Source organism: Otolemur garnettii, unplaced genomic scaffold (assembly GCF_000181295.1).
Source record: "Otolemur garnettii isolate 467f Iridium unplaced genomic scaffold, OtoGar3 scaffold00001, whole genome shotgun sequence".
NCBI classification, from domain to species: domain Eukaryota; kingdom Metazoa; phylum Chordata; class Mammalia; order Primates; family Galagidae; genus Otolemur; species Otolemur garnettii.
Window position 1 is genome coordinate 63,583,289 of NW_003852396.1, and position 9,526 is coordinate 63,592,814.

Here is a 9,526-nt window from a genome sequence, read left to right on the forward strand (position 1 = left end):
CCAAAGGCTGGATGCTGCTAGTCGGCCCTGATGGTGCTTACTTGAATTTGAGCTGAGTAGTTGGAAGGCAGAAGATTCAGCTGATGGGTGAGATGGTTCGTGCTAGTGGCCAGCAAGCCCAAGGTGCATTCTCCTGGGATTCACCTGAGGAGACGTGATGATGAGAAATCTTAGAACACACTCAGGGACTAGCTGGCATTATCATGCCATACTCAACCTAGCTGAGACTACAGGGCACATTCCTGCTGAGTTACCTCTTCCTGACTTAGGGCTCCTAGTTTCAAAGACAATAAACTCTTCTCACAAAGTCGGCTCTTAGTACTCTCCTAATTCCACTAATTAGAAAGTTCCTGCACCTTTCTCCACTCACAAAAATTGATTCAAGATAGATAAAGGACTTAAAATTAAGAAATAAAATGATAAAAATCCTCAAAGAAAGAATAGGAAAAACACTGGAAGGTATCGGCCTGGGGAAAGACTTTATGAAGAAGACTGCCATGGCAATAGCAACAACAGCAATGATAAACAAATGAGATTTAATTAAACTAAAAAGCTTCTGTACGGCCAAGGAGACAACAACCAAAGCAAATACACAACCTACCCAATGGAAAAGGATATTTGAATATTTTGAATCAGACAAAAGTTTAATAACTAGGATCTATACAGAGCTTAAATTAATCCACAAGAAAAAACCCAACAATCCCATACATCAATGGGGAAGAGAGATGAACAGAACCTTCTCTAAAGAGGACAGATGAATGGCTGGGAAACACATGAAAAAATGCTCATCATCCCTAATTATTGGAGAAATGTAGGGAGAGAAATGCTCATCATCCCTAATTATTAGAGAAATGCTAAACCCAGTGAGAATGGCCCATATCACAAAATCTCAAAACTGCAGATGCTGATGTGATGTGGGGAGTAAGGAACACTTTTACACTGCTGGTGGGACTGCAAACTAATACAACCTTTTTGGAAGGAAGTATGGAGAAACCTCAAAGAACTCAACCTAGACTTCCAGTTTGATCCTGCAATCCCATTACTGGGCATCTATCCAGAAGGAAAAAAAATACCTTTTATTATAACGACACTTGCACTAGACTGTTTATCACAGCTCAATTTACAGTTGCTAAAATGTGGAAACAGCCTAAATGCCCCTCAACCCAGGAATGGATTGGCAAGCTGTGGTATATGTGTACCACAAAATACTATTCAGCTATTAAAAAAATGGAGATTTCGGGCAGTGCCTGTGGCTCAAAAGGGTAGGGCACTGGTCCCATATGCCGGAGGTGGCAGGGTCAAACCCAGCCCCAGCCAGAAACTGCAAAAAAAAAAAAAAAAAAAAAGTAGATTTTGCAGCATTTGTATTAACCTGGACAGAGGTGGAACACATTATTCTTAGTGAAGCATCACAGGAATGGAGAAGCATGAATCCTATGTATTCAACTTTGATATACGGACAATAAATGACACAGTGGGGCATGGGGGAAGGGGAGAACAGACAGAGAGAAGGAGGGCGGGTGTGAGGGAAAGGAAAAGAAAAAAAGAAAAGAAAATATTGATTAATTCTCATATAAATTGGATTTAATTTTGAAATTTCGATCAGAGTATATTACTTGAACATTAATTTTTAATTCATCTTGTTAATATGTTATTTAAGATATTGCATCCTCATTTATAAGTGAAGTATGTTTGTAATTTTCCTTTATAGTAATATAGTTTTCCAATTTTAATATCAGGTGTATCTAGATGAAGTAGAATGATTTTGTAGTGTTTCTTCTTTTTCTATTGTCTATAAGATCTGGCATGACATGTTTTTTTGAAATTATCTTTTATTTCTATTTATAAATATTGTCTATTCTTTGAGACTTTGGTAAAAAAAAACAATAAGAAGTTAACTGATGACTCCATACTGAACCTCAGAGTCAAAGCCTTCTATGATAGACATACTCTTATCTGACAATGTGAATGTTACTTTTTTTGCATTATTATTATTATTTTTATTGCTCAATACTTCATTGCTGCAATCACCTAATTTCTTTTCTGAATGTATTTATCTTCCTTCGTTCTTTATGAGGTTTTTGTTTCCAGTTCTTATCTTAAACATTGTTATTGTTATTAAATTTTAAGCCTTTTTAATTTTGTGAGGGCAAAAAGTGGAAACCAAATAAACACATGTATATGTATAGAGAAAGAAAGAAAAAAGAAAGAAAGAAAGAAAGAAAGAAAGAAAGAAAGAAAGAAAGAAAAAGAAAGTTCCTGTCCTGCCAGTTTTACTAGCAATTCATTTCTCGCCCTGCGCCTTGCTGTCATGTGCTTACGGTCTGAGAAACTTCTGCTCATCCCACAGAACTTTCTGTCTCTTTAAACAGAGGTTATTTTCTTGGCGTGTGCACGTCTGACTCACACCTACTTCCCTGGATACATCAAGTTGCTTGGATTGAAGGCTGTTCAGTTTGTCCAGTATTTCATTGAATTTGAACTCCATCCTTGGCTCTACTGGTGATTTTGAAACAATCCAAATATAAGCATCATCATGGTAATCTGTAACCCTTATTAAATGCTTTCTTTATGTTAGCCGCCACTCCTGTTTAATTCTTACGAGTCTATGGTGCAGACATCATCACAGAGGAAGGACAAGGAGGGACATCTGAGAGGGCCTCCTGGAGGAGGTGATTTAGTCTTAAAAAAGTAGGCACAGGGAGGTTTTCCATTGCCCTAAGTTGAATGGTCTATATTCTTACTATGGCCACCCAGACCTTCCAAATAACCTCTTCATTCTCATCTAGTTCCTCCTTTGTCATTCAGCCATCCCTCAGGGGCACAATTTTACTTTTCTCTCTCTCTCAGGTATTCTCATAGGTTCTTCTCTCACTGAAACTCCTAGTTTATTCCCTATTCCCACAAGCTCGGCCAAATCACACTCACCATTTAAGTCTCAAATTAAAATTTCCTTCCTTACGGAGAAATACCTGGAACTAGGGTTTTTTTGAGTGAGTTTTTCAGGCCTTCTGTACTGGTGTCATTTGGGAGTGTGTAATAGAAGTTGGCTTTTAGAGCTTTTCTCTAAACCCACTGAATTAGGAAATAGGGACAGGCATCTACATTTTGAACGAATATCTCTGAAGACTCTTATGATCTAGAAAGTTGGATAATTATGTACAGAGACTACATTAGTTTCCTTGGCCATTTGTTGTTATAGTACCCTATCCTTTCCTTTTCAAATAGATGTCATATTTCGGATAAAAAGTATGTATTATTAGGTTCCACATCAGATTATAAACTCCATGAGGTTAAGGTACATATATGTGTATAATTCATATCTATATTTTCAGCATCTAAACTATTGCTTGACCTATAATTTGTTTAGTTCAATAAAAATATTTTGTCTCTCTTTCCTTCAATAAACTTTATGAATCTCCTTCTTACCATTTTTTCAGCCATGTAGTATTATAAATCTTTAGAATTTAATACGGAATAACATATAGTCTGTTGGCTGAAAGAACTCACAGCCCCATGAAGAAAACAGGTAAGAAAATGTGATGTTAATGCAGTATTATTAGAGTAAATTATCTATCTATCTATCTATCTATCTATCTAAATTGTCTATGATTTCCAAGTAGTGACAGAGGCAAAAGCTCTACATGCATAGAAAAGAAGAGCCAAAAATCCATCCATGTTGAGGGACATCTGAGAGGGCTTCCTGGAGGAGGTGATATATAGATTTAGTGTGAAAAAAGTAGAGACCAGAAGACGAGGTGTAGGGAAGTTATTTTAAGCAGAGAAATAAAGCAAAGTAGTACTGTGTCTCCTCAAAAATAAGACACTGTCTTATATTTATTTTTTCGCAAGAAGACACACTAGAGCTTATTTTCAGGGGATGTCTTCCTCTTGGCGCTGAAATGTATGGCGTGGCTTGAGTCCCATCACTAGGTCTTATTGTTGGGGTAGGGCTTATATTTAACAAATGATAGAAATCCTGCTAGGGCTTATTTTGGGGGTAGGTCTTATTTTCGGGGAATGTATTTTTACCTGGGGATAGTTAGGACTATCTTAATGTGTGGTATCAGAGAGGGAATGTGAGCCCTAGATCATGAAAGTCTCGAGACTTCAAATGTTATTATGAAAGCTACTGGGACATAATACATAGTTCTGGTCCAAAGACATTTACAATAAAGGCTAGATTTATATTTTCACACTGCTGTTTTTATGAAATAAATTTTCAGTTCTGAGTGATTAAATGGAGCTAATAAATTATGCAATTATTTATATATTTACATGCATTTATCCAACACATCTTTATTAAGCACATTCTATATACTAGGCCTATCCTCATATTTCATTTAACTCTCAAAATGTTCACGTTAGATCAGTGGCATTTTGATATTGGGGCCCAGTGAGGTTTCATTACTTGCTTAAAACACCAGAAGTTCTAATCCTGACCTCCTGCAAGGTTTGCTCTCTCTCTCTCTGATCTGCCATACTGAGAACTTACTTATTCAGTCATTTAATATTTACTGATACCAACAATGTAGCAAGGAATATTTTAGGACCTTGGAGGACAGGATTAGACAAAAAGATAAATGTCCTGCTGTCTTGGCACTTGTGTTCTACTAAGTATCTGGAATTTTTTACTAAAAACCTAATTCCTATTGACCCAGATATCGCTCTGCAAGCACAGGGCTGAGGCAGTCCTGGTGGCGGCAGGTGCTACCAGGGCCGTCCATCCTCACTCTGTACATTCAGTAAGTTTTTCCAAGGATAATCCTGAAGGTAAATAATAGCTGTGGCAAGAACAGGTTAGAAGGATGCATGACACTTCATTCTGATGAAGAATACTGATAATAAAATTTGTTAACTACTAAATATTTATTGTTAAAGTAAGGTAGCTTGACATTTGGAAGAATAATGTTTAAAGAACCCCAAATGAAAGGGCCCTGGAACATAAATCTTCTTACTGAAGCATTGCTAGCAGGTCACCAATTAGCCCAGGAAGTTAAGCTTGATTATTTACAAGAATAGACAACATTCGGGTTGTAGATTGTCCATAGTGAATTTTTAGCCTGTGTTTGACTGCTTCTTGTATGTGAAAGGCGCACGTCTCCAACTTCAGTTTTCTCTTCTATATGACGGGATAAATAACACCCATTGTTCCAACCTACTTGACTTGTTGCAAGAATCTATTAATTAAGATTAAATGCATTTCAGAATGTTTTAAATACTTGTCCTTTTGAAAAGAGGAGAGGAATTGAAATGAAAAATTAGTAATTGTTTCACTTCGATTAAATAAGTACAGGGGAAAATTGAAAGCCTTAGAAAGGACTGAAACCAGTTTATGTCTATGACCATGGTAGTAAGCATTCGTGAACTTTCTTTCTAGATTGTTTCAATTAAAATGACTTCATTGCAAACACATAACTCTCTCTATGACTCCTCCTTCTAAATTCTCAACTCAGGGGAGCCAGAGTCTTATTAGTCCAATTTGAATCTGAATCCATCCTTTGCCAATCTGCCATGTCCAAAGTCACAATGTGGTGGAGTTCAGCACAGTGGCTAGGAGCTAACATCTTTGAATAAAGGGAATAATTTTAAAGCAGACACAATTCCAAAGTGTCTGATATAATAGAAAGCAAGAAATAGAAATTACGGCAGAGGATTCAGGAAAGGAATCAAGATAGGAAAACCACCTCTTCCATCAATAATCATAAGCTGAGGCCACGTGCTGTGGCTCATGCCTGTAATTGAGCACTCTGGGAGGCCGAGATGATTGTTTCATTCAGGAGTTCAAGACCAGCCTGAGCAAGAGTGAGACCCTGACTCTAGTAAAAACCAGCCATGCATTATAGTGGGGGTCTATAGTCTCAGCTACTTCAGATGGTGAGGCAAAGAGGATCACTTCAGCCCCAGAGTTTGAGGTTGCTGTGAGCTGTGACACCATAGCACTCTACTGTGGCAACAAAGTGAGGCCCTGTCTTAAAAGAAAAAAAAATCATGTTTGAGAGATCCTTTAAAGTTTTTGGTTTGCCAGGTGAGATTTTTAACATGTAGTCTACCGAATTAATGGTCAGCATATAAATACATTTTTACTCAAACCTCTGTCTATAAACTCATATTGATATTGCTTGCCAGGGGTGAGATAAAAAGAAGTACAGAAGTTGCCTACTCAGCAAAACAGGTGGTCAAAATATACTAAAAAAGATAACTATAGGAGGGGAGTTAATGAATTATATAAAATTATCATAGCTTTAAAATATGGGTTTTGGTTATCTTTTGGGTTTGCAGCTTCCTGGAGGTGTTTAAACATAACCTAGACACTTACATGAAAACATTTTCCTGTGAAGAAGAGAAGTAACACCCATGAGATGGTACAGAATCAGCACAGGTTCTGAAATCAGCCTGGGGTATGTTCAAATCTCTGTAACTTAGTAAATGTGTGCCCTTTCTCCAGTGCTGCAAAACTCACATGGTTTCCTGTGAAATGAGATTGATAATAGTGGGATTGTGAAGATTGCATGAAATGACATAATTGGAATGATTAGCACAAAGCCAGGTGTGTAGAAAAGGTTTAATAAATGGTGGCATTGTTGTTATAATTATTATCATCCTTATCTTTCAATTATTTCATAATTCTATAATTTTTAAAGGTACAGAATGCTGAATCCTCTAATAGAAATCAAAATTCATTGTTGTTTTTTTGTGAAGGTGATGGCAAAAAGAAAAAAATGGAAAAGATGGTTTTCCTACTTCAAAAAGTAGAGAACAAAATAAATTCAAGGTTTTGTAGACCAAAAAAAAAAAAAAAAAAGAAAAATCAACTAGTCCAGCTATCTCTTTTAATAAATGTAATCAGGGTGCAGATTATTAAGTGGCGTATCCAAGGGCTCATGGCTACTTCCTAGCAGAGCTCTGATAAGGGTTGTAAGGGCCTGAGAGGTACCACCAGGAGCCCCCTTCAAGGAAGGGTGCAAACCCTCAACTGCTCACAGTCTGGTCAGCCACGAGCCCCAGTTGTCAGCTCCTTCTCAGTCCGACTCAGCTTTAGAAAGTCACCTTATAATGAAATAACTTAGGAGAGCTGGAAAAATAGAGTCGGACCCCCACTTAGGTTAATTAATTGGTAATTTAATTTACCTGCCACAAGGGCTGCTGCTCCGAGAGACAGTCAGCAGCTCAGGTGAGAGGGTGAGTTGCCTTTTATAGGCTTTGGGCAAGCATATTACAGAAGCAAAACGTGGCTGGTTAAGAGGGGGCTACAACTTGGGTAGTCATGCATATAGCAATGGACAATAGTTAATACAGCTTCGGTTGACAATGGATACAACTCATATCACAATGGTTATGGTTATACAACAGTAATTAATCAAGTCTCAGTGATTTTTCCACCATTGTTCATCTACTGAGAACTTGGGGGTTTTGTGAAACTTGGGACTTTTCTTCCTTGTTCCTGAAGCTTGTTCTTGGCAACCCTAGGGAAGGAGAGGGCCTGGGAATGTGGCTGGGAAGCACTCTTCTCAGCCACCATGGGGGGAGGAGGGACTTGCCTTGTTCCCAAGTTGACTCTGGGGGGAGAAGGGAGGAGGAGGGAAATGGGCTGGGTGGGGGGCAGGTGAGGTCTGGGGAACAGGTGAGGGCAGGGGAAAGAGGGCTGGGTTACAACAATGCAAAAGCCTGCCTTTTTTGGTGGCTCATATTAGTGACTGCAGGGGACCAGAGTGTTTCCTGCTCTGTGAGTCAGCACTGATGGACCCCACACCTCCTGAGTCCCCTGGTGAGTCAGCTGGGACCCAGTTGGCCCTGCATTGCAGTCTGATTCTCCCTCTGGCCAATCCTGCTTCTTGCCACCTCTCTCCCACAGGTATTGATCCCTAGTCATCATTCTCCACACCAGACTTTTTCTCAGCTTCTGATTCTAGAGAACCCAATCCTCCACAGGGATCTAGGGCCTAATACTACTACTGTTTTTCAAATAAAACAACCTTCAAACTTCCATTTTGTTTACAATGTAAGTAATTTTGCAATGTCACTATGTCCATGCCAAGCCTGTATCTGAAACTGACAGCAATGAGGAGGTAAGAATCGTAAGAATCTGCACTGCACGAGTTAACAGTCGCTGGGGGATAGACAAGGAAGGGAGCATAGGATCTAGGTGGAAGTCATCTCCCCTATCAGCTAGCAACCAACTTACACTCTTCTTTTGTTCACTGCTCAGACTGATTTTTTGTTGTTATTTGCTGTAAGATAAATTTTTTTCTCACGAATCCCTAAGTGCCTTGGCGTTTCCCCTTGTGCATTCACTCACTTGCTCCTTGCCGCTTATCCACGTTCCCCATGTCCCTGCCTCAGCTTCTGAGTAGTTGTCGAATTTCTGCACCAAAGTGTCCAGGCCTGGCATCTGTCTGAGAGGAGGGGGAAGAGTGAATTTTAAATAATTTTATAATTTTTTTGGAGAACATAGGTGAAGATGATAGTGACAACAAAAGCCCTTCAATCTTCAGGCTTTGGGGTCTGTCTTGTCTTTATTTCTTCTTTCTGTTATTCTGATATTTGTTCGGAAGAAAACCAGCAAAGCAGTCACACGTGATTATCTCTGACAGTATACGTGAGCGATAGGGGATTAGAAGTCACTGACATGAGGGTTACAAGTCACTGAAGGCAACCTGACTGCAGATTAGTGATCTTACCCTGCTAACTGTGCTACACCTGCTAGCCTCCTGCTCTTACCACTTTATCCCTCAGTTTTTATGCTAATGGTTGAAAGATAGTGACTTGAGGGTATTATGTCTGTTTTTGAGAGAAGTATGGAGGTGGGGCATTAGGAATAATGGGCAAAGGTCTTGTGGTAGCCGAGTCTGCTTCTATTTATTATAATAATAGTAATCTAAACCAGAAATTCTACTGATAGGCTGCAAAGACTTCTATTGGACAGATTGGGCCCTGGGGCTGTCCCTAGCTGCACGGAGTCTGGGCTGTGAGGTGTTTAACTGGACACCACTACCACTCTGTAGAAAATGGAATGGTTTAGTAAGCATGACAAAGAAAATAAATGTTGGGCAGGCAAACAATAATTCTGAGCCAAAATATATCCATAAAATTCATATTTTATAATTGTCTTTAACATTTCATGCAAATCATATTCCGCTGAATAGGATCATTTGAAACTGGCTTTTACTGCACCATTAGGTTTTTAAGATTTATCTGTGTTTATTCATGGAAATGTGGCTCCTTTATTTTCATTGTCGATGTTAATATAATTCCATAAATAAATACATCTTACTGTAGAAAAGGACCCTGTATAGTTTTCGCAGTTACCGACAGCCCTGTGGTTATCAGCTCTTCGTGTGTCTCCTGCTGAAAACGAGTGAGTGCTTCTTGACGGTGGATTTCTCGAAGTGCAATGGCTGGATCCTAGATTATATTTTCAAGTTTCTTGGATATATCCACAGTGCTTTCCAAATTATACTTGCATCAAAGTTGTGCGAGTTTATGCTTGCCAGAATTTTTGTCAAAACACATTCATTTGTGTACT